The sequence below is a fragment of the Ostrinia nubilalis genome, chromosome Z, assembly GCF_963855985.1.
Source record: "Ostrinia nubilalis chromosome Z, ilOstNubi1.1, whole genome shotgun sequence".
NCBI classification, from domain to species: Eukaryota; Metazoa; Arthropoda; class Insecta; order Lepidoptera; family Crambidae; genus Ostrinia; species Ostrinia nubilalis.
In genome coordinates, this window is record NC_087119.1 from 18,861,058 (window position 1) to 18,870,376 (window position 9,319).

Below are 9,319 nucleotides of genomic sequence, written 5' to 3' on the forward strand. Positions count from 1 at the left end.
TTTTGGAGTAGCCTGGTGTTCCGAGGCTGCCAATCAATAATGTTGCCCGAATACGAATTGTGTTCCGGGAAAACTCCCGCTGCCCGTAAAATCGGTTGCGAAATCTCATGTTGTGGAAACAGTTTGCTACGGCGAAACAACGCTTTATTTCAGTTAATGCTGCCGAAATAGCTTATTTTTATGCCAATTGCTTTTTAGTGTAGAAACACACAAAAAAAATTGTCTGGCGTCGGTTAGATGTATTCGCGGTTTGGTGAAAATGAAACTTGTTTTATGTTTTATTATTGGTGGTTAAACTCTAATGAGTTTCTTTTTTAATTTCGGTTCAAAGCAAACGACTTGCTGTTACTGTAATTCACCTGGTTTGCTATACGTATCTATCGATTGATAACATTGTTTCATAAATCAGATTTGATACTTACACACAACGAATCTAACATCAAATATCAACATTTTAGCATTCCTTCGATCGCTTGGCTCTGTTGAGTATGGATGCTGTATTTACAACAGAAAATATTTTCATAAGAGATGTTGCCAACCATTCGGATAAACTTTTAGTGAGATATCTAATCGATGTATTGATCCTTCGAGGTAGTTTCTGAAAGTATGATTCTAAATTTTTTCTCTAGAGTAAGATCTCTAAAGAACCTTTGTGAAATCAAAATCTACGCGAGCTTGCGATCTACTGAAAATAATAATTTGTGGATCGAGCACCTATAAAACGTATGAAAATAACATTAATGCATCGGTAGAGCGATCGTTTCGCGTATTCCAACCGGGCAGGCACCGCAATTTGTCTTTGGCGCCGTTGCGAAAAGTGCCGCGTGTGCTGTTTGTGTACGCTCCAAAATGTTGAGTTCTTTATTGCACTAAGTTTTTTATTTAGAACTAGCGGCCGCCCGCGACTTCGTACGCGTGGATCCCGTTTTACCCCCTTCATCTATCTTACGCGGTTTAGATTTTTTTATACAAATGTTTTTTCCCGCTAACTCCCGTTCCCGTGGGAATTTTGCAATATCCTGTTGTAACTAAGCTTTAAGTTTACTAAGGTACCTACATGCCAAATTTCAAGAGTCTATCTTAAGCGGTTTAGATTTTTCATACAGAAGGATTTTCCCGCTAATTCCTGTTCCCGTGGGAATTCCTAAGTATACTATAACCTGCCCAGGAGTATGAAGAATAATTGTACCAAGTTTCGTTAAAATCCGTCGAGTAGTTTTTGTTTCTATAAGGAACATACAGACGGACAGACAGACAGACAGACAGACAAAAATTTTACTGATTGCATTTTTGGCATCAGTATCGATCACTAATCACCCCCTGATAGTTATTTTGAAAAAATATTTCATGTACAGAATTGACCTCTCTACAGATTTATTATAAGTATAGATAATAATTAATAAACGTACTTTTGTTCACCTGTTTACAATGCTCGGTGTGGTTGTGGGTAGTTAAGTAGGTAAGGTAATAATAATGAGTGTGTTGTACATCACTGTGTTAACATGGATGTGTTTTGTGTCTATATCGCCACAGTACTACTTTATTTTGATGAATACCTTTTCAAGAAATTCATAACCGCAGAGCAAACTACTATTTATTTAATTAATAAAACTCGGCATGTTTCTGCTTATGTACGTACATTCACCAACTTTTACATTCAGAAATGTAATCCAGACGACATTACATTACGCTCCGACCCTAAAAATCCCAGCGGACGACGCAGATTTCTTTCTCCACTCTTCGTAGGGACACTAGTCGTTATATTTCAGAAAATACGGTTCATATTAGATTGCAATGAAACTTGCTCAGAGAAGCGGACATGATGAGTCCTTGCATGGTATGAAAATATCCCTTTCAAAAATTCTGAGTAGTATAAATTGACCTGTAATTTGAAGTCATATTTCCCAGAGCTAGAAGCTGCCACGGAATATTAAAAAGGCATCGATTTTCATTATTTACTCGTCAATAAATCAAATCCTCATGGGTACCTTCTATTTTCCACTTCATTCCATTTTTATTACTTATTAGCCGCTGCCCGCGGCTTCACCCGCGTGAAATTTAGTTTGTCACAGATCGTCATAAATTATAGCCTATATGTTATTTTGGGTTATAAACATTAATACTGTAAAGTTTCGTCAAAATCCGTTCAGTAGTTTTTGCGTGAAAGAGTAACAAACATTCAGACATCCAAACTTTCGCAGTTACTTTGAAATAACCATTTTCATTTGTTTTTTGTGCGGCTTTGTAAACAGTCACCGTTGTATTCTTTTGCGATCTCGGTGAAAATATTGTGAAAGTTGCGTGGATAATGTTATTACATTAATTAACGTTCGAATGCGCTTACAAGGCTAACGATTAAGCTAATTAATTGGAATCGCTTTAACGCATCAGTGCTCTTAATTTTCGCCCGTGGTCGTCCTGTTGAATGCACCTGTCGTTATATTTTCCGTACTATAACGATGCAGGTTATGATAGTGGAATAATTAATTTACATATTGCAATTTGTTGACCCTCTGCATTGTAATTGCAAATTTTGAGCAATCAATTTGTATTATTACTAAACCAACACAACGCATAAGTAACTAATTGCAAAGGGAAGTCACCACATTGAAGTGCTTGCTTCTTTGTTATTTTATATGAACAGCACATAAAATATAATATACGGACAATGATGAATGTCAAACATCTTTTATTCCGTTTGTTGGTTATTTGTACGCAGGTATATGCACACAAGTGCAGCTGAGAGACTGAGAGCGAAAGACAAATGACTAATCGCTGTACTAGTTAAGTATACATTTATATGTATTAAAATTTTAAGGTGCAGCATAGCAGCCGAAACGTCAAACCGTGAGTACATACATATTATGTAACTCATAGTCGCGTTGAGATTGAGACCCGTGTTTCTCTATTTTAGTTTATATCAAAAGTCCTACCTCGCTCCTCCCAAGAACTGCTAGCTTTTTTCAAACGTGTTGGTATTTAATACGCAATTACTCATGTGTCATAGTTAACTGCTTCCCGCAGAGACAAAACGCGCTCGTCCAGTATTGAAATGTCGCTGCGAACTCACCAGACTGACGGCTGACAAATTGTGCGGTGACATATCTAGGCAGCATAACGATGTTACTCGTATTGTAATTGAATTCTGGTGGATTGGCCGCTTAACTTGCAGATTGCACGTCACTGATATCTGTTACTGACTCGCATAGTATATGTAAATGTATATTGCACAAATCCCAGACACAGGCAAAATCAAGCCTATCGGCCGACTGTCGGAAACAGTCCCTGAGTGTGTGTGGATAGTCATTAGTCACACGTCCGACATCTCGACTTATGTATGTATACGAGTACACTTACCTAATCGTAAGTGTATTGCTTGCTTGCGCTCCGATAAAAACAAATGAAGCCCTATATTACTCGTAGCTCTACCTAGAGCTTCAGAAATAATTTCGGAGAGTAGGTACTCTCTGAAATGATTTCTGTATTTTCGACTAAATCTCTTTTCGCTCTGACATTCTGGGCGTAAATATTTATATGTTTGAAAATTGTCGAGGAGACACAAATTTTTAACATTTGAGTTAAAATTTAACGAAAGTTGGGTTTGTTTGCATCTCGTTTCGCAAAATTACCAACTTACAATCGCAAATTAGGTCCATCTCTACATCCCACACTAAACATGTATGAGCAAAAGGTTAATGAAAACATGCCGTACAAATTTAGAGCTAAACATAACAATATCAAGGCATATTTTGGGTGCTTAATTTGTTACTTCTCAAGCTTTGCGATACTGGCTGAAATTCACATCAAAGTATGCATGAACGCGCTCGCTCTGAAGTCTAATTACGTAAACTATGTCACTCCATACATTTTAATATGTGGGACTGGGACCTTCACTTCGTCGCAGAGTCAGACGCTGCGGCGTGCGAACTTATTTAGCGCGTATTTGAAAAATACCGCAAACGAGCCATCCTACACGTCTGTGGTGAATCAACAATGGATCACCTTTCGCGTGCCCAGGCACTAACTGCGCATAGAATATCTATTGTCTCCAGCTGCCTACGGCTTTCCTATCTATCTTTGACGCGCTAATGACGACTTCTCAAAGGCTCATTAAGCCTTCCTGTGACGTGGAACGTTCGAAGTACCCTAATAATGTATCAGGGAATGTGATAAAAAAGAAACAAGGATCAAGGTTATGTACGACTACAATAGCCACGGTTTGACGTGAGCGTAGCGTGATAATTTCATACATTTTGACAGACGATGCACGCTCGCTCTGTTTGTCTCCCTCAGGTTTATGTAAGATTTTTTCATGACTGAACTAGAATTTTTCAAGCAAGAAACTGAATATTCACGCATATTGTAATCCCCTTTGCTTGGTACTTACTTAGAAAGGCATTGTTATACATCGTCTCAAGATGGTATTAGTCTGTCGGCTGTCTTACCTTCGCTTTTGAAGCTAATTGAGACTTCATACTTGAGTGTCAATACTTATTAGGTAAAGAATATCGTGAAAATATTATTTGCGTTTATTTTTTTAAATTAATAATAACACTACTACTACTACTATTATTGGATATTTTTTCAGTAAAATCACGTCATGATGAATTTATTACAATTGAAAAGGGATATGTGATTCTGAATATGACAACCAGATATTGCCACAGGCAAATTAATAACAGTTTCTGACATATTTTATTTGACAACTGATGTTTTTATTTTGATTTTCCGTTACAGTCGATTATAGTCAGAAGAAGACTTTTTTTTTTACAAAAATAAATAAACTTTGCTGATTATGATTTTTTCTACAATGTTATGTAAATAAATGTATGTAGATACTATCTTATCACGAATATGTACGTTTACAATTAGTAATAATTTCGAGAGTAGTTTACACGTTGATAAAATTCATGCGCTTATCGTAACAGCTGATACGACTATCAGTATGACGTCACACGTTTATTTGTGAACTGCAAGGTAATATTTTCTTGGGCTTGCAGGGATTTATATTTCTAAAACTCATCTTAGATATTTGAAAAGAATATTTGTAATTTGTAAACAAAAATCCCGACACCGACACCATTGACCTATTGTCGCTTGGATGAGATATAATAACTAATGCTATGAAAAGTGAAACAGTCTTTTGAAAAAAAAAAATGAATTCCAATAAATATCATATGACCCTCCGTGTACGAGGTGACTAAAAGTTACGTCCCGTACCAGGTGGGGTATGACACACCCCAATATACAAAGTGATAAAATTTTCATACAACATTTTTTAGCTGGAATTTAATGTTTAATATTGATTATTTACGTATGCTAATTAGGTTTAAGAAATGCTCTGAGCTGAAAATATGTATTATAACATTTTTATCATAAAAAAACAAAAAGACACAATTTCCGTTGTTCTTGTAATTTAGGAATCAGTTTCCTATGTATAATTTTTAATTAGTGCCTTTAATTATGACAACCGTTTTTATTTAACAAAGTACAAGTATTTACATATAATTTAAAAGTAAATTAAAAACTGGAAGGGTATAAATTTGTTTTGATCATCGGTTTTCAATTTACCACAATGAGGATCATTTCGATTTTTAGCTGTGATGATTTATAGGGCTAAGAAATCCATAATATACAGTCCAAAAATTTTTGTTCTACGACAAAAATTGACGAAGTTATGGCCAAATTACTAAAAAAGTTCACTGACCGCCCGGCGCGGGGACGATGACGTCACTATATCCGATCCGAACGCTGCTGGCGTACTGCGTGGCTAGATAATATTTTTTTCTAGCCAAACTATCAGTTTTAGAGAAAAACTTGTAATGACATTTATTCATCAGAATAAAGTAAGCTATCGATAGGTAATTTTTTAAAATAGAAATTGTGAAAAATATCGCTAAAAATCCATACGCTCATACGATTTAATGGAACGCAGAGACGCGATTGGGGTCTCCGCGGTGGTATATTTGGCGATTTATTCAAATAAAGTGTTCATAAGTGTTGTTAGAGTCATATCTTCTTCCAAGTAAAATATAAAAATGTATAAGTATTAATTTATTTACTTCTAACAATAAGGTATAGCTGAGGCAGATACACTCTGCCTAGGCTACAAGACATTGCTATGAAGATCATTTCGATGTACACGCAATACCTACCTGTTATTTAGTTCGCCGTTCCCATGGGCGGGCCAGCTGCTCCCTCCTGGAAATCTATTTAATCTTAGCCTAGAAGCTGGTATGACTACCCCGCCCCCCTCCTCTCCCCAGGTCATAAGCTGAGCATGACTTCCCCCTCGGCCAGAAGTTGGGTATGACTTGCCTCTCCCCCCCTCCCACCAAGGCCAGAAGCTGGGTAAGGCTTTAAGGCTTGCTCCTCCCCCCAGGCTGTAAGCTGGGTATGACTTATCCCCCCCCCCCCCCCCCAAGCCAGAAACTGGATATTAGCATCATATTATGTATTATTATGTTCAATACAAACAATCATTAAGTTACACTCACCCCAACCGCGTCTCCGCATTCCATCGAATCCTATGAAAATGTGGTTTTTGGACATAGCGATACTTATTTTTCACAATTTTTATTTTTAAAAATTACTGGTCGATGGGTTACTTTATTTTGATGAATAAATGTTATTAAAAGTTTTTTTCTAAAACTGATAGTTTAGCTGGAAAAAAATATTTTCCATCCCAATAGTACGCCGGCTGCGCTCGATTCGGATATAGTGACGTCACGCGACCCTGCGTACGTAGACTTTTAGCGGCAAAAACGGCCTATGTTTATTACTTAATATCTTCGTAAGTAATGGTCCGATTTGGATAATTCAAAAAGATATATCTTTCTTACGTCTTAAAGATTAACGTAGATACCAGTTTTATTGAATTTTCTACAACAGTACTGATCCTCATTCTGATGAAAGAAAATGAGTATGCTCAATGCATAAAATGGGAGCGTAACAATTTTATTTATTTATAAAATATGTTATTCCATTTCAGTAGCCCATAAATTGTATCACCAAGTATAAATTGTAGCCCATAACTGTATGTTCACATACATCTTCGGATCTCAGTAGTAAACTTCCAGATTCGCACTAAAAGTCATCTCATTTGACTAAAAGTGCTTGAAAATTTCAAATACCGTAAAAATCATGAAAAATAATATTTGTATTGAATTTTATTCAATTGACAAAGCTAAAAATATATAAATTACACCAAAACTGTTAGATTTTTTTAAAACTTTTTAACAACGTCCCGAACCAGGTGGGGTGTGTGACACCCACACGCACTTTAAAGGCATGTAACTCAGTTGGTAGTCACCGCTGGACTGATTTTGCAACGCTGATCGAAGCAGCAGTGTCATAATTCCAGCTACTGAGAATTTCAAATTCAGCACTTGCAAATTTTCAAAATTGTGGCTATTTTTAAAGGACTGGGGTGTATCACACCCCACCTCGTACAGCGAGGGTTAAACACACTAAAGAAAAACAAAATTAGTAGAAGAAAAATATGAATATTTTATATCACAGAGATAGGGGTTAAAAATGGGGATATCACTGGTTATCTTTCACAGAAACTAAGAGCAATGAACTTACTAAAATCTAGACATCAAGCCTCAAGAAAACTTTTATACTTATACTGAGAGAGAAACGTCAAATACTTTAAGTACTGAGCGGATAAAAGGTTTTGTAAATACATTTAAAAGTACATACTTTAAAAATACGTTGCAGTCGGTTACGGAAGACAATCTAATTAATTTTAAAAAGTTAACTGTACAAATAAATGTTAAAAGTGGTCTTCAAAACTCTACCAATTTAATGTGTCAGTTGTCAATTTAATCATACTCGTACCAAATATTAAAACACTGAAAAATCTTCCACCGATCATTTGGAATTTTACAAATATTGAGTGATTCGAGAACCGATTATTTGTGCATTTTTCAAATATACCTACTATTCAACTGTAAGCTTTGAGCCGTTCAAATACGAGTTTCACGGGGGTAGTTGGTGATTACCGAACGGACCCGCACAGAGGTTTTCAAGCAAACGTCGATCTTCCAACGATATGGCACACTCAAAATCCTGACTGAGACTCGCCATCGGCAATCACTAAGCATAAAATATCCTCCTTTCAGGAACATTCTATTTAATATTCTTTTGCTCACTAATACAAACGTTGTAGCCTTGTTAGTTAATGAAGCGGACCGTGGTACGTTTCAACAGAATTATTAGATTTGTGACGTGATATTAAATGCAATTTTGATTATAGGATTAGCACCTAAACCTAAGCTGGGTTGAGTTGTGGTTGTGTTAAACGTCACTGAGTCACGTTTATATCAAATTAATATTATTAATTACTAACACGATTATTAGGCTCTTAATCCGTTAATAATATGCTGGCCCGTTTTAATGCAACACTCGTTCAAAAGCCGCGTCATATTGACAACCGACAATGCAATTTGTTGAACAATCCTATTGACTCTAGTGGATCCGTGGCCGAGAATAAATTCATTATTATTGGCACTCGTTTACGGTAGATCGGAAGTGATTGAGAGTTAATCAGCATAAGTGGTTTGATATTTATTTTCACGATTGCGAAGTGCAATCCAAATGTCGTTGTTGAATGAAAAATTCAAAGTAAAATGGAAACACGAAAGGGAAACTAAACAAGTTTGCGGCAATTTGTCCGATGTCGTCACTCAAATACGCCTCCGCTTTTCGTTTTACAAATTAATTGTGGAGAGGTGGTTTTGTTCAACATGATCCTTGCAACACAAACAGAGGGGGATGGAATGGAATGTTTTTGCTGAAAAAACAAACCATCAACAGTTCAAATAATTGATTTACGTGCAATACTACTTGATTAGATGATGGTCGGTTGTGTATTTTAAGCATTACGATTTACAATGCAAACTCAAACAAGAAAAGCGTGTATGATCTACTGTGTAGCAGTATCATTAGTACGATGCTTAGTATTAGTGTATTTTTTGAAAGCTAAAGATTCTGAAATATTTTCATATTCATATTAACTTTTATTAATCTCTCCGCCGCGTTTCGTAAACAATAGCTGAAAATCAACCAAAACACAAATTCAATTTACTTCACAAACTTCAGCGAATGAAAACGGCTATAAATATTTTTTTAATATTTGATCCACTTCCCCACTAATACACTGCAAAATGGCCCGTCAGAGGTAAAATGCAGCGGAGATGGAAACGGGCAAAACATCCCGATGCAATTCCGACGGGCTTTGCAGGGTTACTCCGAAAAACTTTATCCAAGTTTCGAATGTTGCCATCCCTCTCCCGCAAAGCGAGACGCCGGAATG

General features: G+C 36.4%; 1 protein-coding gene and 1 long non-coding RNA gene across 3 annotated transcripts in view; one reads left to right on the forward strand and one right to left on the reverse strand.

Annotated features, from left to right (window-relative positions):
* The window catches only part of LOC135086793 (Krueppel-like factor luna), a 148,605-nt gene that overhangs the window by 53,953 nt on the left and 85,333 nt on the right, over nt 1–9,319 (forward strand). The gene's annotated exons all lie outside the window — the stretch shown is intronic.
* The window catches only part of LOC135086797 (uncharacterized), a 143,512-nt gene that overhangs the window by 43,035 nt on the left and 91,158 nt on the right, over nt 1–9,319 (reverse strand). The window lies entirely within an intron of this gene.